Below are 23,888 nucleotides of genomic sequence, written 5' to 3'. Positions count from 1 at the left end.
ACAGAATGGGAGAAGATATTTGCAAATGACATAGCAGATAAAGGGTTAGTATCCAAAATCTATAAAGAACTTATCCAACTCAACACCCAAAAAAACAAATAATCCAGTGAAGAATTGGCAAAAGACATGAATAGACACTTCTCCAAAGAAGACTTCCAGATGGCCAACCAACACATGAAAAAATGCTCAACACCACTCATCATCAGGGAAATACAAATCAAAACCACAATGAGATACCACCCTACACCTGTCAGAATGCCTAACATAAACAACTCAGGCAACAACAGATGTTGGGGAGGATGTGGAGAAAGAGGATCTCTTTTACATTGGTGGGAATGCAAGCTGGTGCAGCCACTCTGGAAAACAGTGTGGAGGTTCCTCAAAAAACTAAAAATAGAACTACCCTACAACCCAGCAATTGGACTACTAGGCATTTATCCAAGGGATACAGGTGTGCTGTTTCAAAGGGACACATGCACCCTCATGTTTATAGCAGCACTATCAATAATAAGCGAAGTATGGAAAGAGCCCAAATGTCCATCGATGGATGAATGGATAAAGAAGATGTGGTACAATATATACAGTGAAGTATTACTTGGCAATCAAAAAGAATGAAATCTTGCCATTTGCAACTACGTGGATGGAACTGGAGGGTATTATGCTAAGTGAAATTAGTCAGAGAAAGACAAAAATCATATGACTTCACTCATATGAGGACTTTAAGAGACAAAACAGATGAACATAAGGGAAGGGAAGGGAAATAATATAAACACAGGGAGGGGGACAAAACAAAAGAGACTCATAAATATGGAGAACAAACTGAGGGTTACTGGAGGGGTTGTGGGAGGGGGGATGGGCTAAATGGGTAAGGGGCACCAAGGAATCTACTCCTGAAATCATTGTTGCACTATATGCTAACTAATTTGGATGTAAATTTTAAAAAATAAATAAATAAAATAAAAAAAAATGTGAGAACAAAGATAAAAAAAGAACAATTTGTAGTTTTCTGTTGCATTTGGAAAATAATTAATTAGAATTGAAATCTTGCTCCTCTATGTGATGTAAGATCTATTTAAGCTTAGTTTTTGCCTTTTCTTTGATATTTTGATGCTGCATGTGGGGAGGCCTCATACCACTCTTAGGAATATATCCTGGGACAAGATGTAGAGAGGGCACTGATCGAGATGACAACCTTTTAAGGGATGATTGTCTGGTGCTAAATATCATAACATATCAAAAAAAGGAAAATAAGCGCTTAGGATAAGACCTCATGGATAAATGGGTATCCCTTCATAATACCCTTACTGCTTATTTGGGGATGTGATTTTTTTTTTACAATTATGAAGGAGTTTATGAAAAAGGAGGGATTATAAGGAATATTTCAATGCGAGAGGAGTTTTGGAATTGTAATCCTTTGAAAAAGTTCATTTCTATGTTTGTGACAGGGAAAAAGTTTCTCTTTTTGTTCAAATGAATCAAGGGTAAATCTTCTGCAAATGAGACTACTCTGTCTTCATTATGGTAGCCTGGTGACTCCAGTTAAGCAATATGACTGTGTGTGCATGGGAGTTATTTGGGTCTGAAACTGGGAGAAACATGCACAGTTCCTGTAGATAGCAATGAGGCAATTACATTTTTTAAAGGTCATCGGGTGAAATTTTTTCATGCATATATTTAGCTTAAACAAAATCAACTATTTAGCTAAGGAGATAGAGAAATAGCAATTCATGTTTATGCAATGTGGTCAATCCCCCTTATTGTGCATCTTTCCTGAATAAGCATGATCAGGAACATGGTGCTTAACCATGAGATTCCATTCTCAAGGCCCTCCTAGACTGGGCACATCTTGCTAAACTGAATCCTATTGTAAAGTTTAAAATATGAGTGTTTTTATTTCAGAATATCCCCTAAATGGAAGCCAGCTACTTCATCTGTTACTCAGCTGAACAGATTGTTTTAGTGCCATGGACAACACTCTCTTTGTTGGATTTTGAGTGACAATACTTTGGTCTTTAAGGTAGTAGATTTTCTTTGCTAATTGTGAATCTAATTTTATCTTACCCACAGACCTCAAAACTTTGCCACCACATAAAATCATATTACCTGGTTCGTCTTAGATAATTAGCTTCTAAAAGAGTCCATTGGTTGTACAAACCAAAAGGTAACTTTCACATTGTATTCAATTGGAGTGCCCTGGAGGGTGCAAATGGCGAAATTACGATCATAACAAATCTGCTTGATTCATTAGAACAGTGATACCTGAAACATTTAGACTTCATTCAATTATTCGTTACCTAAGTGTTAACCACCAATTATGTGTTGGGCAAGATTTTGGACACTGAAAACATTAAAGATTTTTTGAGCAAAACCTAGCAATCATCTGATCAATTTCTCAACTTTCACTTGAGTTGCCACATGAATCTCTTAGTGACAGGAAGCCCACTCCCTAAATCATGTAATTCTTCAATTGTATTGAAGCAAACTTTATTTTTTAATATTCTAGCTCCAGTTGTGCCCTTGAATACATAAAGAACTTCTAATATCTTTTAATTATTATAACTCTTAAGTATTTGAAGAATATTTTCTCATTATTTCTCTGTTCTCTCTTAATGTGAAAATCTTATCTTTTTCAAGCTAAATATTTGATTTCGGAAATACTTTATAAATTAGGGCTTCCAGTCTATGCCCATCTCAAGCAATGTCTTCTTCATATTTATTATCACCCACCACCGTTAAATTCTGGACCCAGAGTTAAACCTATCGCACCAGAGATGCACTGAGCCAGTTGAATGAGACTCTCATGCCACATGAAGAGGAAGATTTGGCCAAAATGCACTGTGAACTCATAAGATTATATATTCTCACTTGTTTGCAAAGAATTTAGAAGTGACCCCAGGAAGCTTCTAGGATGTATTTATCACATTTTGATTAGCTGACATTTACCTTGTTCTTTCTTTGGAAATGCTTGCTTATTATACAACATACAAACTTCACGCGTTAAATAATATGGATATTTGAAAGTAAATCTAATCAGAAATATTAGTTGCTGTGGTAATCTGGAGTAGTATCCTATTTTTTTTTCTCTACTAGAGCATTAGTACAAGATGTATAGGTACATTGGTACTAGAATTATGAAAATAAGTATCTGTATTAGAGATTTAAGCAGATGTTTAAGGAAAATATATGTGTGTGTATGAATGATTTCTACAACAGATTTTTATAAAATATGGTTTAGATAACTTTTCCTATAACACTGAATTTAATTTGGAAGAGTTTAAATATATTTTGTTATGACTTTTACAGTCAGATTTCCATAGATACAACAAATTCAAGTTAGTAAGTTCATTATACATAAAATTACAAATACCTTAAATCACAGATTTTTCTGTTAGGAATGAAAATATTAGAAATTTCCTTTGAATTTGATAGAACATTTTACAGTTGATTTTTATTGTGCAGAAATGAAATTTAAAATTAAAATTGAAATTGAAAGTTTTCAAACATAGCAAGGAAAATCTCTCTTTCCCCGACTGTATTACTGAGGAGAAAATGTTAAGATTTGTACATGGGAAAATGTTGCTCCTTTAGTTGCTTACATAGTGTTATTTACTTTTATGCAATTACATTTTATAGACAATACCACATGCTTTGTCCACACAATGCCAAAACATCTGGGTGAAAAGTGGAAAGAATAGTAACAAACCCAGATGGTTTGTAAGTACAAGGCCAAATATCCAGACGGCATCAAGAAGGCAAAGCATGTGGATGACAAATATCAAATCTTTCATTCAGATGTCATCGCATCACATAGACACAGTGTATCAATGGATTATTTTTAACAAAGGTGAAGAATGTGAAACAAACTAGAGGTCAAAAAGAAAGAGGACAAATTTACAAAGAGAAATATATTTAACATTAAATCAACTTTTAAGTTTTAACAAAGGTAATTTATAACTGATTTAAGACGTTACCGCTTTGAAAGGAATCTGAGCAAAGAACACAAAAGGTCCAGCTTATTAGATTCATTTTTTAACTGCAATAATCTTTACTGAGTTTTTGGTTTGAGAGAATTTTCAATACAGCTCACGTGTGCAATAAATGGACTCAATTAAAAATTATATTTGATTCCGATTAAAAGTTGCTTGATCTTTAGTATCACCATATACTGCAATCCAGAATTGCATCTAGCATGTCACATTTAATAAACACTCTTCTTTGCTATCTCTGAATAATTAACTTTATCTTTGTCACAGGGAACAAAAGTAATGAAAGCAGCATAGATGTTATTCATTTATTCTTAGCTTGAGAATTTATTATTTTGGCCTATCTTCCCATGGTAACCTCTTGTTTGGTGCCTTGTAGATTTTATATGCAGTTATTTCTGGCAGAAGATGTCATAGTTTCAGCATGACTTCTTCTTTCTTAAGCCCCAAAAGAAATATGAGAAATATGGTCAATATGAAGCTAAAGAAATATCATTTAAATAATAATTTACTGAATATGTATTCCTTCTAAAGCACTGACATAGCTAAAATATAGAACTTCCTATTCTCCAAAATTTTTCTATAATTTGAAAGCTTGTTCATCCCAAAGAATCCTATTTCCATCAACATCCCTCCCCTGCAGAGCTACAGCCTTTGTATCTGCTGCTGAAAATGTTGAATATGTTTAGAACTTTCGTATCAGTATTAACCTTGTAGCCTTGTAAACACAGTGGGTCACTCAGCTCCATTGATTTTTAATTGTTGTGAATTGAACTGTGTCCACCGAAAAATGGTATATTGCAATCCTAACCTCCAGGACCTCAACATGTGAACTTATTTGGAGGCAGTGTTGTTGCAGATGAAATTAGTTAAGTTAGATGAGATCATACTACAGTGGGGTAGGTCCCTAATCCAAGATGACCAGCGCCCTTATCAGAAGATGCCCATGTAAGGGCACCTGGGTGGCTCAGTCGGCTAAAGCATCAGACTCTTGGTTTTGGCTCAGATCATGATTTCACGGTTTGTGAGTTTGAGCCCCCATTGGACTCTGCACAAACAGTGTGAAGGCTGCTTGGGATTCTCTCTCTCTCTGTCTCTCTCACCCCCAAAATAAATAAATGAATGAATATTAAAAAAAATAAGAAGATGGCTATGTGAAAGCAAAGAGATATGGGAGAGAATGTGTGTGAAGATGAAGGGTAAGACTGATGCAGCTACAAGCCAAGGGATGCCAAAGATTGCCAGCAAATCACCAGAAATTAGGAAGGGGAAAGGAAGGATGTCTCTATGGTTTCAGAGAGATCATGGCTCTGTCAACACCTTACTTTCAGACTTCAAGCCACCTGAGCTGTGAAACAACACATTTCTGTGGTTTTAAGCCACCTAGTTTGTGAGGCTTTGGTATCGAAGGCCTAGAAAACGAATACAATAAGCACATCTACATTTTGGCCATGCTATTAGGTTCCATGATTTTATTTTCTTCCTTAACTTTGATGCTACAAGATTTCCACCTTATTTATGAAATAAGAATTACCCATAAGGTTTTAAGGTAGAATAGGCTCTAGAAGCCAGAAGTAATTCCAAAATATTAATTCTAAAACTAAATATAATTAAAAGAAGAAGTAACCTTTCCTCGGAAGAGCTATCCAGACTCCTGAGGGAATGATCAGGGTTAAAATAGAATCTATTAGTCTATCTAGGTTGCATATTTGGTTTCTAATAACTATATTGACACCTTGTGATCTAATGGAAAATTGCCTAAAATGCAAAAAAAAATTCTTGCTAGGAACTTAAAATTTAAAATTATGGCTTTTCTGTCTCAAAAGAGGACATTTCTCAATGCTCCTAGTAAGTGTCTTATATGATTCTAGGGCCTGTGAGGGAAATGAAAATTCAAATAATTTCTTCTCTTCAATCTTCTGATTTGATAGCTTTTCAAACTTGAAGACGAGGGACAGCTTGTCTTTTTCAAGCACATGCATTAGAAGTGAATTTCCTCTTTCCGTGCCAGGACCTCTGAGAACTTTTGCCGCAGGGTCATTTCCCCTTTCTTCCTGCCCATGGGCACCCCCTGCTATTATTCTGGGCCTCTTACAACCAACCATTGGCCTAAACTGTTTATGATCTTCCAACTTCCATCCAAATCAGCATCTAATACCAGGAATACTCTCCTGAGTTTACTTCCCCAGGTTCTGGTCACATCCCTTATGTTCTGTCCTGCCACAAGTGTCTAGGCTAAATGATATATATTTACAAACTTTTAAACATCACATCCTAGGATAGCTTCCCAAAGAAGTTTATTATGGATTGGCCCCATTCCATTCAATGAGCATTTGTCATCACATCATGTCATAATCAATATGAAAGAGGCATACGGTGTAAACCCTGCCACAGAGCTTTCTTTTTTTATTTTGAATAAAAAATACACTCGTTATGATAAGAAATCAAAAGCATTCAGTGGCTTAGTAGAGGCAAAACAGAGAAGATGATACGTAGTACCGTATCAAAGATATCATCAAGGATGAACAGACTCTGGATGGAGTGGAAGAAGGAGGAAGAAGAAGGAGCATTTGTAGCAAGAGAAAGAGCATTCGCAAAGTTCTGGAGAATTGTAGAGAGTAGAGACAGATGCTTACCTTTTATGGACTGAGCAATGAGACTACTGCGGGTGAAAATGTTTACTGGGGAACAATGAGAGACAAAAAATACTGGTAAAATGGTGAAAGGAGAAATTTGGAAGGTCTAGGGCTGGGCAGAATGAACAATACAGAAAAATATATATCAAAGGTATGATAAACTCATTTAGAAATAGTCATCCATTCACACACAGTCTTTAGAGAAAAAGATCAAGATAAGGGGAAATGGGAAACAGGTTACTAAGTTAAGGACTACTCTACCTAGATGTAACTGACTGATTAAGTCAGCGTAAGAAAAATCCTGAAATAACCTGACACTGTGAGAGGGAGATGAAAGCCTCATCTTCTGGAAAGAAAATTAGGGAAGCAAAGTTTCAGTGAGCTTCAGGCCCTGGGCTGGCATGAGCCCTGATAGCTTACAGACCATGAGATTCTTGTCCTGCAAAATAATCTGGTCTAGGAAAAGCTCAGCTAATCTTGCCTTTGTTGGGCTGAGTGTTCTCTTGGTGTGAGTGGGTTAAGACTAGAAGATAAAAGTATGTTTGTTTTTTTTACTAGAGCTTTCATACTTGAACAGTACTGCATTATTAAAGTTCAGATGTGGGCAAGGCCTAGAGTTAGGGGGAGATCATTATTTCCATTTTTGGCTCTAGACCATTCACTAATTTGACCTCTGGAGATCAGAAACTTTGAGAGCCTTGAGAAGTTGAAATACATACTCAGTATTTTTCTCAAAATGGGCATGAACAGTGGGCTTCTTTAAGTGGTAATAAGTGTAAGCTGAACCAGCAAAGGCAGATCATGTCAAATATTGTCTGGGAATGGGAATGAACTGGATTTAGTAAGTTTGGTGTGCATACCTTTGGGGACATCTAGAAATGCATTGGGAATAGCGATTTTGCAGGAAGGTTCCCATTTTTGTGGTGGTGAGGTAAGTGCTCAGGAGTAGAATCCAGAAACTATTGTCAATATGACTATGTATAAAAGTAGTAGAAGCAGAACACTCCGATTGCATACCGAAATAACTCTTCAAGGAAGACAGTGATGATGTGCATGGCAAGGGAAATACAAGGGTGCAAAGTTTGACTCTACTTGAAATCATCTTAGAAACCATCAAGGAGAAGGTAAAAATTTCATTTGAGCCTTGAAGAATATGAAACATTTAACATTCATGGTTTGATGTGGGGCTACATACCAGAGGACAAGACCAAAAACCCCCAAACATTAAGAGGTTCTATAATATCAGCATTTATATAATTGTGTCTGTAATATACTTATTGCTATGATATAATCAAACGTGTTAGTGTGAAGAGAGGTTTCATTCCATCATTCATCCCTTCATTTATTCATTTGAGGTGTATTTATAATTAGTCTACTATGCGGGAGGACTATGATAGTGGCTGTACAAGCCACATAAAAGTGTGTAAATTTGAGCATAGCCATCATGACCCAAATGAATTGGATATTTACTTATCTGAACTATGATTCAGGAATATTAATCTGATGGTGGAATATAGAATTGATATAGTGGAGTAAAGCCAATATTGGGAATACTAATTTTCTTTGCTTTAGTCAAAGGAAAAAGAAACTAAAGAAGAAGCAGGGAAAAGGGGAATAGTGGATGGAGGAAATACATTTGAGAGATGGATCAGAGAAACATCTTGTAAGTCTCAGCAACTTTGTAGATGTTCTGCAGGAGAGGTATGTTGATTGTAAGGTTTCAAGGCATAAAAGGTAGGAACACAAAAGTGCATCAAAGTACGGTGAAGGCAGTAGAAGATATTGCTTTATATGTAGCAGAGGATGATGAGTATAATGGTAGATGTGCTGAGTTTAAGGTACAATTTTCATAAGAAAAGCTAACTTAGAAATCATCAAATTATAATCAATAATTAACAATTAGTATGGGCATACATAATAGAGAACGAAATAATTAAACCATGATAAAGAATGAGTTCCCCAGGGCAAGAATTATGTTTTTACTTTAAAACAGAATCTAGCAGAAATTATACTAATCTATTGTTTCTCTGCATTAAAACTAATAACTGCCCAATTATAGAGAGTGTGAATTAAAATAATTATGTTTAGTTTACACCCCTGAAGTAAAAATCACTCTTCACTCGTACCTTGGTTGAACCCATCAATAAAAAGTTTACCAACTTTTTATTCACTGTAATAATTTCTCCATGTGTAAAGAAAAATTTTTACAATTTAATCATACAAGCCACTTGTTATTTAATGTTTTTTCTATCTGAATTATTTTTTTATAAAAATTACTCAAATTGAAAATATTATAGAAGAGTGCTCTGGTATATAATAAAATCATATGGTAAAAAAATAAAAACAAATCTGGAAAAGGAAAGATAAAAAGAAATCTTATTTCAATAACTCTAAAATAAATTATGGAAATTTAGAATTATTATAGAATTTTACCATGCCAAAAGCATTGATCTCAGTTGGCTGTCTCATTGATGTAACACCTAAGTAAGTGATTCTATGTTCTTTTATATAAATCAAACTGGCAGTCTGAAATGTAGTATTTCCCTGTGCACTTAACCACGTCCAATGAGATGAATCACTGGAAAGCACTTTACTCTTTGATTTGTGTAAATCCATTAAAACGATACTAAGCCATATCTAGAAAAAGGATGAAGAAAGTTCTAGAATTGGTATAGATGATTAGGATTGAATAAGTCAAAGTTCAAAGTTGCAAGGAATCCTAAGAACTCATTTGTTACTCTATTCTCTTTAAAAGATATTTGAGAAAGGGTAATAGATGCTTTTCTTAAAATAGAAAAATTCCTTGCTCTAAAATATTAGGAGGAAGTTTAGCATTATTAATTTTATATATTATTCATTTATCTATTAAAACTTTTCCTTGAGAAAACTTTAATTTCCTCTTTAATTCAAAGAAGACTGTGAAACATAAAAAGGGCAAAAGGTATCAGAGTAGTTTTCTTTATTTAAATATCCATAATGATAAGCAGAATATTAAAGACTTGAAGAGTATAATTAGGCCAAATGTCAAGTTCTATTTTATGTTAGAATAATGTGACTTTTGTAATGGAGTTCACCATGGGCTTCTTTGCTTTCAGAGATCTGGATTAATTCTTTCTGTGTTCAGGTAAAAACTTAAGTGCCTCATCTTTGGGTGTGTGTAGAGGTGGGCATGTTTGTGTGTATGTGTATGTACCTTGTCAGTCATTAAATTATTAGCAGAAACTTTATTTTATACTTTTGTAGAAGAGTGAATAATTGATTCATTCTTTAAATAAATATAACCAATCTGCATACTACAGTGACTCCTGTGTTCATTGAAAATGACACTGTTCATGACATCACAAGCAAACATATTAAAACATTCATGATTTCTTTTTTTTAATTTTTCTAAATGTTTTTATATATTTTTGAGACAGAGAGAGACAGAGCATGGGCAGGGGAGGGGCAAAGAGAGAGGGAGATGCAGAATCCGAAGCAGGCTCCAGGCTCTGAGCTGTCAGCACAGAGCCTGTTGCAGGGCTCGAACTCACAGACTGTGAGATCATGACCTGAGCCGAAGTCAGATGCTTAATGGCTTGAGCCACCCAGGCACCCCAAACATCCATGATTTTTTTAAACCAGAGGCAGAGGATAGAGAGGGCATACTGATGAAAACTGATTTATAGAAACTAATTTTCAGAATTCTTTAATATCATATACTGACTTGATAGAGAAATGGTTTTAATGTTGTTAGAAGAAAAACACATGCAATTTTATAGAGCTGTAATACCAAGCAAATGGTGTTATCTGGAATAGCCATCAGGGCAAGTCCAAAAATTTTAGACTATAATGAGAAAAGCTAACAAAATAATGTAGAATAACTAAGCACAGAAACTATTTCTAAGTACTTCCAATACTTTTAAATACTTCTAAAAGCAACTCAGAAAATAAAAATGAAAATGAAATGAGTTTTATATGTTAAGGTGAATGTTCCTGAAGATATCCCCCATCCCTGAAATTGTGTGTATATTTTGGCAAGAAAAGAGGAACAGATTGTCAAGTCCAATAATAAGAACTATTCTTTCCATAGAACTGGGAGATCAACAAAATTGCATTATCACATCCCAGACTGATACCATATGAAGAGTAATCATCCAACTGTGTGGATTACCCAGACCCTTAGCTTCTTTCTGCCCTACCCTATTTTGCCACTTGTTATCATTCTGGACAGTAGATCTGTGAGCAAAAAATAAGTTTTGGAAGGAACCAGTCAATTAATCATTTGATGACAATTTTGGTAATAAATTTAGTGAAACTCCAGAACTTCATCAGATTGTAATTGCAAATGCCAGGTAAGGGGCATTTAACTATTGACAGTGTCAGTGGAGACCTAAAAATATCAGTTATGACTGGACATTTGTGCTCCGGGGTGAGGATGGGAGGAAGCACTTACTGTGGACTTTAATCCCATTGATTAAAGTTTTGTTTTGTTTTGTTTTACTTTTCTAGAGAGAGACAAAGAGAGCATGAGTGGAGGAGAGAGGCAGAGAGGAGAGAGAGAGACAGAGAGAGAGCGAGAGAGAGGGAGAATCTTACACAGGCTCCACACTCAGCAGAGAGCTTGACGTGGGGCTCGATCTCATGACTCTGGAATCATAACCTGAGCCAAAATCAAGAGTCAGGTGCTCAACCGACTGAGCCAGCCACATGCTCCTCACTGACTAAAGATTTTATTTAGAACTATGGATTCATTAATTTTATAAAATTACATTATGGAAAGATAACAGTGTCCTTTTTAAAAAATTTTGTATTTCTGAATTAGTACCTAACACTTGGTAGGTTTTAAATTAATGTCTATCAAATTAATAAATTAATCAATACAATCAAAATAATTTCTACTGTTATCTATTTAATTTATTTTTAAATTCTTATTTATTTTTGAGAGAGAGAGAGAGAGAGAGAGAGAGACAAAGTGTGAATGGGGGAGGGACAGAGAGAGAGTGAGACAGAATCCAAAGCAGGTTTCAGGCTCCAATCCGTCAACATGGAGCCTGATGCAGAGTTCGAACTCAGGAACCGAGAGATCATGACCTGAGCTGAAGTCAGACACTTAACCGACTCAGCCTCCCAGGTGCCCTATCTATTGCATTATTTAAAATTGATTCTTTTTTTTAAAAAATATTGTTAAGTTAATTAATTAATTATTTTTAGAGAAAGAGAGAGCGAGAGCGAGAGCGAGTGTGCATGCAGTGGAGGAGCAGGAAGAGAGGGAGAGAGAGAATCCCAAGCAGACTCCACACTGTCAGTGGAGCCTGATGTGGGGCTCCAACCTACGAACCGTGAGATCATCACCTGAACCAAAATTAAGAGTTGGATGCTTAACCGATTGAGTCACCCAGGCTCCCTAAAAGTCATTCTTAAATTTTATCAGAAAATAGTAACTAATAAATCAGTAAGGAACACCTTTCCAACAGGGTCTTGCAGAAATCTTCCTGGGAAGAAACTAGGACATGATAAATTAGATATCATGTGTGGGTAGTAAACAAGGTATTTGTAATATAGCAAATGTAGAACTACAAATTGATAAATTTTTAGGGTAAATAGATATATATGTAAAGAGAGTTACCCTAAACACAAGAGGCTGTAAGATGATATGGGGTGGAGGGAGTAAAATATGAAGACCCTATGGAGAAAATCTGTAATGGACAGGAAAGTCTTGACAAAAGCTCTTAATCCATGTTGGGGACTGAAAGGGAAGTAGATCCCACCAATACTCCCCAGAGGAACGAATACGGAAAAGGAGCTTAAAATTTGGGGGTTGTGTTCCCAAAGACTTTTTACCTTGTTGGGCCAAGAATTTATGCAAAAGCACAAGATAGAAGCTCAACAAGAAAATTCCATGAGCTGACTCCAATAGAACACCCAGAATCCAGGAAAGACCCAGCCATAGCATGGGGACTCTAGAAAGTTGGACAGAAGACCTCGTGCATCCTGGAGAAAGGTGAATGTCTAATTAGGGATCCCACATCAGCCTGGGAATTGACCAAAAAGGTATCCATGGCAGTGGCACTGTGGTAGCAGAAATGGTGCAGTAGCAGCATCAGTGCAGTTGGGAGGCACCAGGAGAAGAAATAATGCCTGTCACGGAACTGGGATCACTGGGACTCAAGCTGAAAACATTGGGACACATTTAATATTCATACTGTATATTGTACGTATTATAAACAATACTATTGGATAAAGTATGGATGTCCCTTTCCTCACCACCACACCCCAGATCCTTAAGCTGGTATTCTTCTGGGAAACAAACTATGCAGAGTTGTAGTTTGCATCTTGGGGAGCTGTGGATTTCAGCATGACTCTGACAGATACTTGGACACATCTGTTCTTATCATTGTGTTACCTCAATTTTATTGAAGTTCTATATCCAGAGTAATGGCCAGGGTAATGCTTTAGCTAATGTATATCTCTGATTTTGATCACAATGAGAAAGACACTGTCTACCCTAACTTGTTATCTAGCAATCTATAGAGTTTAGTATTTTGGAAATAATTCTTTTTATTCTTTAGTAAAACTTATATATGAAAACAAAAGGAAAAAAAATGACATTCCAGAAATTATTTTTACCAAGCACTTCTACTAAGGTATTTATTAATTCACAATCTCTAATAATAGCTACCTTTAAAGAGGAAAAGTTAAAATACCTTTATGCTATTAAATATTTAAATATATATATATATATATATATATATATATATATAGCTGGAAAAGAATCTGAAAAATTAGCTAGCCTTTCCTTCTAGCTTTGCCACATCAAAACCATCCCCAACAGATGGTGATTTACCATCTGGCTCATGACCTGCAGAGAAAATGGTTCCAAAGCTTCTGTAAGTTCATGTGTGCAATGTGCAACAACGCTTTTACTTCCTCTGTTTGTAGAATACTAAATATTTTACTCCACAGTTGCCCTTCTATTTCATAAAGTGTGTAATTATACATGTATTTTTATAGTTCAGAAGGTACCACCCCTCATCTCATCAATTTTCTAAGAGTTCTACAAGTTATCTGTTATTGCCATTTTATGTATGAAAGAATTAAAAAATTGAGTGATTTGCCCATGATCCCATAGACTGTAGGTGGCAGAAACAGGATTCCAGTTGAGTCAACATATTTTAAATCTGTTGGTCTTTACTACAATCAACTTGTTCTGTTTTTCTCTGAACATAGAGCACAATTTACAGTATGAATTCATTGATCCTGGGACTTGGGCTTATTTTCAATGGGGCAGTAGACAGAAACTTAGTCTTCTAGTAACCAAGGTAACTATGTCCCATGGGTTTAAGGAATAAATGCACAAAACCAAGACTGAAATCACAAAACCAACATGGCAAAGCTTCTCAAATCTGAAACAGAGACAATTTTGAAATATCCTTGATTTTCCCTATTTATTTACTACATGCTCTCTGTCTCTATTTTCTGTGGATATATAACTTTGGTGAACAAGCTCTTTGCATGCAGTGCACCTTGTTTTCTCTGCTAGCCAAATTGTCTAGTAGTCTTTACTTCTTGTCCAGTAGATTTAATTTGTTGGCCTTTCTTGGCATTCTTTTAGGTTTCTTCTAAATTCCTGTTTTCCTTGATAATTTATGATTGTGGAGTTCTAAAATAGACAGAGTTCAAATAAAATCTGAGCCACCAGGTTCTAAGTGTATGGTTTACATTCAGGGGATCATCAAGTCAATGCTTTTGGTGATTAGGTTGACCACTATGACCTACATCATTTACCTTGGATGGCATTTTGAATAAAAAACAAACATTTATTATTTTAAATTACCACAAATCAACTAAAAGATAATGCTACTAATATTTAAAAAGATATGTAATAAATTCTGAATGCAAACATACGCACCAGCATACCCACAGGAAACACTAGACTGAAAGTCAGAGAAAAGCTAAACATTACCCATCAGAAGGCAATAGAAGCACAGACCAAATGGCAGAAGGTGGGGGTGGAGGGTTAATTTGGTGGGAATAAATGATAGATCTTATATACAGCAATCATTCAGCTCTCTGCCTTGTAATGCAATTTAAAAGAAAAGCTGTGGGGTGGTTCTGCTGACTTCATTCGGCTTGAACTATCGTAGCAGGAGTCAGAGGGGAGCTTCAAACCCAATCAGAGACCCAGCAGCTGTTAAAATATCTAAAACAATTTCAAGTTAAGATATTCTTACTGGGACACATGGTATGAACTATCAGAACAATTTCTTTCCTCTTTAACATCTGTACCTCCACATGATTAGCAGAAATGGCACATTGAAGTTTTCTCCATCAGAATGAGATGGTCCTAATAATATGCGTTTTCAATTTAATAGTAAACTTCCAATTTAACTACAATATGAAGTTTATAATTGAAAACAACTTCTGATACTCTCACATTACTCGAACTGTACTTATAAGCACAAGTTAATTATAATAACGTGAATTGAAAATGAAAGATAATCTAATCAACTGATTTTTAAGGGATGAGTTAATCGCAAATTCCCAGAAATACCCTACACACACCAATTATGATAATGCCACCTAAGTACAAAAATATATATACTAGTACACCTATGCTGTTTTTATATGTTTGTCTTATAATTACATTAATGACCTAGGAGTGAGATATTGCCTGAGGGTTAATGACTAGCAGGGAACATACATTTAGCATTAACCCTAAATAAATTCCCTGTACTTCCATAATTATTTCAAAAACCTCACTAACATATATAGACTATAAATAAAACCTCTAATGATCCTTGAGTCAACGTCTGGTCTTCTCTTGAATGTTTCCAACTTTATTAATTATCTGAAAGAATTGTCAAAGGCAAATTATGAAACTTTGTGAACAAAATTCTTTGCAAATATGAGAAATACTACAGGCGTGTTGTAAATGTTCTTCCAAAACAATGAATATAACATTAGTCAAGGCAAAATGGTGAAGTAGACAAATAGCCAACTGAGAAGCGGATAGAAACTAGAAAACTAGAGAATAGTTCTAAGAAAATCACTCAGAATAAAGCACCATAAATATAAGAAAAATGTAAGAGAAGGCTGAGAAAATGTAACAAAGGTCAAAGAGAATGTATAAAAGGAAAACACAAAGAAAAGGTAATATTTGATAAGAAAATTGCTGAGAATTTTCTAGGAGTGATCAGTGAAAAGTAAGATAAATTACAGAAGGGGGCACCTAGGTGGCTCGGTTAGGTAAGGAACTGACTTGATTTCAGCTCTGGTCATGATCTCACTGTTCTGAGATTCAGCATAGGGCTCTGTGCTGACAGTGTGGAGCCTGCTTGGGATTCTATCTCTCCCTCCCTTTCTGTCCCTTTTTTTTCCTCTCTCTCTATCAAAACATATAAATAAACATTTAAAAAGAAAAACTGCAGGAGAACACTGAGTCCTGAGCGAGTAAATGGAAACAATCAATATTCAAATACCTGTTGTGAAGTTGGAGAACACCAAAAACAAACAAAAAATTACCTCGGGGCCTCAAAGGGAATGTTCCATTGGCTCCACAGAAATGAAAATTAGAACAATGGTTGGGGCGCCTGGGTGGCGCAGTCGGTTAAGCGTCCGACTTCAGCCAGGTCACGATCTCGCGGTCCGTGAGTTCGAGCCCCGCGTCAGGCTCTGGGCTGATGGCTCAGAGCCTGGAGCCTGTTCCTGATTCTGTGTCTCCCTCTCTCTCTGCCCCTCCCCCGTTCATGCTCTGTCTCTCTCTGTCCCAAAAATAAATAAACGTTGAAAATTAGAACAATGGCATGCTTTTCAGCAATGTAAAAATACCAGAGGACAATGAAAAATACCTTTAATATTTTGAAGCATTAAAGACCAACCTAAAATACTAAACCCAGACAAAACATTAATTAACAATAATGGTAAAATATTCATTTTCAAACATAAAAAATTGATATTTTACTATTCTCATACCCTATCTGAAAGAACTGCTAAAGAAAAATAAAAACAGAGGGGCACCTGAGTGGCTCAGTTGGTTGAGCGTCCAACTTCGGCTCAGGATCTCACGGTTTGTGAGTTTGAGCCCCGTGTCAGGCTCTGTGCTGACAGCTCGGAGCCTGGAGCCTGCTTCGGATTCTGTCTCCTCTCTCTGCCTCTCCCCACTTGTGCCCTGTCTCTCAAAATAAATAAATGTAAAAAATAATTTAAAAAAAAGAAAAAGAAAAAACAAATGAGATGGTATACAGAAAAAGATAAGCATTTCTAAATGAAATCAGTTACCAAATATTTTTTTTAAAATGATAATCTGTAGCTTAAAATATATATATTATGGTGTACCTGGAGGAATCAGTGGGTTTAGTGTCCTACTCTTGATTTTGGCTTAGGCAATGATCTACAGTCTTGAGATCAAGCCCGGGGTACAGCCTGCTTAACATTCTCTCTCCCTCTCCCTCTGCTCCTCCCTTGTTCATGTGCCCAGTCATGCTGTCACACATGCACCCCCTCTCTCTCTCAAAAAAAATTATATATATATATATATATATATATATATATAAATATATGTACATATATATATAAATATATGTACATATATATGTAATATGTACATATATATATGTATATGATGGTAAGAACACTTAATGTCATCCCTCTAAAATTTTGAAGTGCAGAAAATTATATTAACTATGGGCACAATGTTATACAGAAGATCTTTAGAATATATTTACCTTACACAAGCTGAAATTTCACACATTTTGAACGACAATTCCCTATTGCCCTCTTCCCCCTGGTTCTGGCAACTACCATTTTGCTCTCCTTTTTATGAGTTTGACTATTTTATATACTTTATGTAAGTGGTATCATGCGGTATTTGTCCTACAGTGACTGGCTTATCACCTAGTATAATGTTCCCCAGGTTTATCCATGTGTCACATATTACACGCACCAACAGTGCACAAGGGTTCCAATCTCTTACATCCTCACCAACACGGACCTTTTGTTTTTTTGATAATTGCCACCCTAAAGGTGTGATGTAACATCTCATACACATCTTCTTTGGAGAAATATCTATTCAAGTTCTTTGCCCATTTATCTACTCGTTACTTTTTATTTTTTTTTTTTTACTATTGAATTGTAAAATCTCCTTATATATTTTGAATATTAACTCCTTTTCAGATACATGGTTAGCAAATATCTTCTCCCATTCCTCAGGTTGCCTTTTCACTCTGTTGCTTTCTTTGCTTTTTAGTTTAAAGTAGGCGTTTTAAAATAAGGTAGAAGAAAAATGCTACTGGAAATGCAGGGTGGATCATGGATTTTTGAAGTAGTGTATTCTACCTCTCTTATGTAGCTCACACATGACAGAGATATAACCACTAAAAGGATAAAATCGAGGGACACCTGGTTGACTCAGTCAGTTAAGCAACCAACTCTTAATTTTGCCTTAGGTCATGATCTCATGGCTCATGGGATCGAGCCCCATGTTGAGCTCTGTGCTGACAATACGGAACCTGCTTGGGATTCTCTCTCTGTCTTTCTCTCACTCTCAAAATCAGTAAATAAACTTTTTAAAAATAAAAAAAAGGATAAAATTGAAAGATACAACTTTCAAACCAGTAAAGGGGAAAATGACTAATAAAATATAATTATTCATTCCAACAGATGTTAGAAAACAGGAAATGAAAGAGAAAAACAGAATAACAATCAGTAACTCTCAAAATAAGTAGAAGAAAGTGACAGAAAGAAGCAAAATATAATAATAATAATAATAATAATAATAATAATAATTTAATACAGTAAGTGATAAAAAGAAATGCTTTGAAACATGCTTGTGAAGTCATAAAGGTTATTGAAGACAGGTGATCTTGTTCCATGCTACATGAAAAGAACAACTATTATCGATGGTCAGCATATTAAGGAAATCAATTATAGCTCAGAATTAAAAGTCATTTCGTAACAGCTGAGGTTTTCTAAAATAAGGAGTCCTTATTGAAGGAAATCTTCAAGCCTGGGTTGGACAAATGGTCCAGAGTGAATGTGGGTTTCATGTGTTTGATCTTAAGAGTTCTTTTTAATGCTAAGTTCCTATAATGATGAGGTTTTTCAGGTGTATTAAGCCAAAAGCTTTTGAACATGGAATATTTTTTCTCAGTTTGAAGCATCATCAAGATAGTACTTTAAAGGTTGGTTTTACCCATCACGGTGTCCCAAGGCCTTAGTACAGTGTTGTGATACTTAACACAACCTCAATAAATAGTTCCTGAATTGAAGACTGGCAGATTTAATATAGTCCTAGGAAAATAATAAAAAGGTGAAAGGATAAAAAAGTATAGTCTCTGATAGTAGAAATAGGAACCAAGTTATTAAACTATAAAATCTTGTACAGTGGGAAATACAAAGTGCATATAGAAAGTCATAAATACTTTTCAAAACATATAAGAAAAAGAATAATTTTATCTGATGCATTTGGGTATAACCAACTATGATAGAACATGGTTCTAAAGCTGAAAGTATTGTGTCTCAGCAATTATTAACTTTTTTCAAAGAAGGAATTATTAAAATTGATACTTTCCATCTCTAAGGAATTTGTTTAGGAAGTACATATTTTATAAGCAAACTGTAGTGATGTCAACAAACTTTTTGAGTTTTCTATCTAGAGAGTAGACTGGGACTTTTGTTTTACATTTTTTTTTAATGTTTATTTATTTTGAAAGAGAGAGAGAGAGAGAGAGAGGAGGTGGGGCAGAGAGAAAGGGAGAGAGAGAATCCCAAGCAGGCTCCATGCTGAGGGCTCAGTCTCACAGACTTTGAGATCATGACCTGAGCAGAAATTAAGAGTCAGTTTTTCAACCAACTGAGTCACCCAGGAGCCCCTCTTTTAGTTTTCTGTCTAGAAGGGACCAAATGATTTTCATTAAAGGACATATGCCATAACTATATTAAGCAAGATAAACATTCTTCCTGGCAGGATTTGGGTGTGTGATACAGGGTTCTATCCATGTATCTTGCAAAATCATTTTCTGAACTATAAATCATTTTTAAGTTTTACCACAATAAAATAACACAATATTTACCAGAGATGACTTTTGTCACCTAGCCCACAGCATCAGATGAGATGTGTTTTGGGTTTTCATCAGATTTGAATTAGTCACCTTTTCTTTTCAGTTGTGGGGGACAAACATTAAATTGTGGAACCCTCACAACCCTATACCCCTCCCTCTTCTTAAAAAAAATAATGTTTATTTATTTTTGAGAGAGATAGAGAGACAGATCACAAGTGGGGGAGGGGCAGAGAGAGAGGGAGACAGAATCCGAAGCAGGCTCTAGGCTCTGAGCTGTCAGCACAGAGCCTGACTTGAGGGCAAGGCTCGAAACCCATGAACCATGAGATCATGACCTGAGCCGAAGTCAGACACTCAACTGATTGAGCCACCCAGGCTCCCCAACACCCCTCCCTCTTTAGTGGACATGGGAAGAGGACGGCAGTGTATCTCAGTTCTGTGAACGTATAATGATTGTTACTAATCTATTTCATGGGAAACTTCAGTATAGACTTTACCTCAGTTTCAAGCTGCTAAAATCCTACTGGGGTCATTAAAGCCTAAACTTACCTTTCCAATCCGAGGTGTGTCAGTTCTAACAAACTTTAACACTTTTATTTATAAAGTATGCTTTCCCCAGAAAGTATTTAAGACAACTTCTCTCGTTTGCTTGTACTGTAGTATTTTGCAGGCATGCCTGATCAATCTAGTCAGCTGGGGAGTTTGAAAAAAATTCTGATTTGTGGACACATCCCAGGAGATTATGATGTGGCCATTTGGGAGAGACTTAGGAATCTGTTTTTGAGTCTTCCCAAGTGACAAGGTTTAGAAACACAGATTCACTATGTGTCACTCCTTCAGCACTTTCTCTGTGTGCCATATGGTGTTCTGCACCCCTAAAGGAAGTTAACACACTCTAAAAGATGAGCTCATACCCTTGTACCAGGAAGATAAACCCCAGAGCACTGTGACCTTGGCCCAGAAGTTCACAAGAGATCAATGGCAGGATTTGTTTTGGCTTCGTTTAGCCAAAATTTATCCAATAATGGTATTGAAAACATCTGGGTTTTTTTTTTTTTGAGACAAATATGGATGTAATAAAATAAGTGCTTTATTGCAGACGAAGAACCATGTGGAGATTTGAGAAAGGAAACTTATAGCTTGTAAGGAATAACTGTTACAGCCACAGTAATCACGTGGCTTCAAGTTTGCCAGCTCAAGAGCACTGCTGTCCTGGGGCCCCTTGGTATGGACTTGCCTTGAGAAAGCAGGTCACTTTCGCCTGGTTTTAATATCACTTTTAGATTCATAGCTTTGCTTGCTTAATAACACAACTTACTGCCTAATATTGGGCCACACATATAGTACACTCTTAAGAGATGCTTCCTGAAGAAAAGAAGGGTGTGAAGAAATAGAAGTTTTAGAAAAACAAAACTAGTAGTTTGCATTAAACATTTAAAAAATTTTTCCCTATTGGTTTTAATTAAGCTCTTGCTGAGTTGTGAACTCCAAGAGATTTTTTTAAGAAGAAAAAGTATTTTAAAGCCTTCCCACAGGTTTTTCATACTCTTAATGGATAAAATCAGAGTACTGAAGATTATAATGCCCACACTCAAATGATGGCTTATGAAATCAGTCTGCATCTACCTGAGATGAAAAGAAGGTTGTAAGATAAAAATAATGGATTGTGTTCTTAATATGAAGAGCAGAGACAATAGTTCTTTTTGCGAAAAAAAATTACAGAATTTTTCTTATGGGGAATTGTTTTTATGGTAGAAAAGTGTTTAAAGAGCATGTGTCTCTCTTCAGAGATCAATTTATTGCGGGTCTATAAACCTTACTCTCTTTCCCTTTAAAATACAGTGTTTTTTTTTTTTTTTTTTTTTTTTAGAAAGTCTCTTATTTACCTTAGGAAAAAAAATCAATACTATTACAGAGAAAAAGAGACCTTCTTATTTTCATATGTTGTTTGAATTTATAGGTGTTACAGTTAACATAGATAGATTACATACCATATTTCAAAGTAGAAATTATGATGACCAAAATGGTACATTTATAAGCTAGAACTTAGAAAACTAACATAGAAATATAATTGGTCTTTTGGTTGGTATCTCACCAGGTAGTAATTAATTATAGAATGGCTCATGCACTGTGTCATTTCTTTTTCCGCCGGATATAAGAATTTTTCAAAATGTTTAGTAGCGATTCAGCAGACCACACTATTCTGTCTTTATATACAAAACTGATGTTTCAACATAAGAAATTCCATGTACAGGTTTGCTAATTTTTCCTTGAGAATATTATAATGAAACTGACAAAGTAACATTGTGTTAAAGCAAACCACTGTGTTAAATAAAGGATGGATGGAGAAGACAATTATGGAAAGATAGATGACAAAGCCTAGAAGATACCTTCCATGATGAAAATACACTATAAAAAATACCTAGAACAAGCTAAATATGATCATAGCTGCCCAATTCCAACATACTAGAATTAGTTTACATATCTTGAAGATGGAAAGAAATTCAGAGGCATACAGTTTAATAACCAGAGGGGATTTTAGAATAATTTAAAAACAATTAAGACAAAACAGTACTTTTCTGCTAAATTGTAAATTACAGATCTCAATTTTTTTAGGAAGTGAGTGGCATAATTTAGAAATCTAAGGAGATTAAAACAGTTGAGTAATCAGGCATGAGCAATCAGGTTCTTTGCGGCCTTTCTCTGCCACTGACACACTGAAGGACTGGCCCCATATGATTCTCTTCATCTTGTTCCTGGTCATCTAATCTATCCTCAAGCAGCAAAAATGGATGCAAGCCTTGCCAATCAAAATTAAACAGTTAGTGCCTGACCTCCATCTTAACCAAGCATGCAGGAAAATGGTGAGAGGTTTAGAATCAAGTTTTAGGATTTAGGTGAAAATATTTATACATAAAAACTAGGTACAGATTGTGTTTGTCTTCTTTTTTTTAATTTTTTTTTTCGTTTGCTTGTTTGTTCGTTTTGTTTTTAGTGGGTTAAGTTGCTAGAGGTAGGTCTGCTTAGGCTAGCGCAGAAAACAAATGAACTACCCAGAGAGGCTACGTTCCCAGAAAGCACAGAGGTTTCCTCAAGCTCTGAGCTAACATCTCAGGCTCAAAGAGAAAGATGGGGAATTGCCTGGTCACTTGGGTGCCTTTTCCCTGCGCTTGTCTGAGGGCATGTTTTCCTTTGATAATAGACTCTCGTAAATACAAGTCCTTGAAAGGGTGGGAAGGAGAATACTGTGGCTCCACAAGCTTTGAGAGGCTTTGAAATTCAATGTGATATCCTTTATGTTGGCGAGTGGCTGAAGATCAAGGGCAATCAATCCTGATGCTTTCAAATTTATAGATATTTTGGCTGGAAGGACTGGAAAAGATTTATCTTTCTGGAATATTTCGTGTCTGTTCTCTCTTCTACTTCATCTCTGGGTCTACATCCTAGTGGAATAGTTGAGAGAATGTTTGCAGATGGATATCAGCGGCTGAGGCTAATTAGCAGCTATTCAATAATACCTTTTCCAAACAAGCAAAACAAAACAAAAGGAGGAATTTCTTCATTTCTGGTCTACCAATATTTCTTTTTATTATAACCTTTGCTATTTCATCCCCTGGAGTTACTAATATATACTTCGCCCCTATCTTATTGTAAAATCATACCACAGAGAATCTAGGTCATATTTGTTATTATTAATACACAGTAAAAATGCCACACATTTTCTATCTGACCTTTTGGAACTCTCTCTCTCTCTGCCATCCTTCCTACCTCTGTTCTGTCTCCTTCAGTTCGACCCAAATAAGGGAAATAAAAGTTTTTCTCTACCTTGTTAATATTAATTCATCCTTCTTTTCTAATTCTTAAATGATCTTTGACAGTCTTTTCTCATTCAAGAGAATGAATGCACACCCATTTCTGGCTGACACAGTCTTAGGCCTTTGCTACTTCATCTCATAAATTATTTCCTTCTACTTAGCAAAAGGAACTTCCCTTGAATGAGCTTTCTCTCAACCTATCTCCCTTTTCTTCTTCTCTCCCCATTTCTTCTACCCTCTTTGCATTCATGATTGCCTCCCTCCACCAAATTTTCTTTAAAAAATATCCTCTCAGGGCGCCTAGGTGGCTCAGTTGGTTAAGCATCTGACTTCAGCTCAGGTCATGATCTCATGGTTCGTAGATTCGAGCCCTGCATTGGGCTCCGTGCTGACACTTCAGAGCCTGGCGCCTGCTTC

This window comes from Prionailurus bengalensis, chromosome B2 (genome assembly GCF_016509475.1).
Source record: "Prionailurus bengalensis isolate Pbe53 chromosome B2, Fcat_Pben_1.1_paternal_pri, whole genome shotgun sequence".
Taxonomy (NCBI): Eukaryota; Metazoa; Chordata; class Mammalia; order Carnivora; family Felidae; genus Prionailurus; species Prionailurus bengalensis.
Note: the sequence above shows the minus strand (reverse complement) of the source record.